A 410-nucleotide genomic window follows, 5' to 3' on the forward strand; every position below is an offset into this window, starting at 1 on the left:
TCGGCTGCAGGTGCTTGGGGCTGTTGATGATGGAGCCCAGTGAAAGCCAGGGAGGGGACAGGGGCTGTGCAGGGGTGCCCGGGGGGGATGGGGACCCTTCAGGTGCTCTTCTGAGTTTGGGGTTGCCGCCACAGCCCGTGGCTGCGGAGCTGGGTGTTGTGCGAAAGCAGCTGAACTTGAAAGAAAATCAGAAACCTCCCCCTGGAAATACCCCTTGGGCTGGAAATTCGGGAAGGCCCCGGGTCGGTGCGGGGGGGTGGCTCCTGCAGAGCTTAAGAAGGGCTGGGGACGGGGCTGGTGCTCAGAAGGAGACGGCCCCGGCTGCGTCCGCGCCCTGCAAGGAGACGAGGAAGGAAAAACCATCCCCGGCTGCTGTCCTGCCCCAGCACTGCTCCGCAGGCGATGGAGAC

The 410-nt window shown here is 64.6% G+C and overlaps 1 protein-coding gene across 1 annotated transcript in view; it reads left to right on the top strand.

The window, feature by feature from the left end:
• Nucleotides 1-410, top strand: part of MADCAM1 (mucosal vascular addressin cell adhesion molecule 1) — a gene marked incomplete at its 3' end in the record, with an annotated part of 2,921 nt that overhangs the window by 1,171 nt on the left and 1,340 nt on the right. The window lies entirely within an intron of this gene.

This window comes from Mesitornis unicolor, unplaced genomic scaffold (assembly GCF_000695765.1).
Source record: "Mesitornis unicolor isolate BGI_N332 unplaced genomic scaffold, ASM69576v1 scaffold30408, whole genome shotgun sequence".
Classification (NCBI taxonomy): Eukaryota; Metazoa; Chordata; class Aves; order Mesitornithiformes; family Mesitornithidae; genus Mesitornis; species Mesitornis unicolor.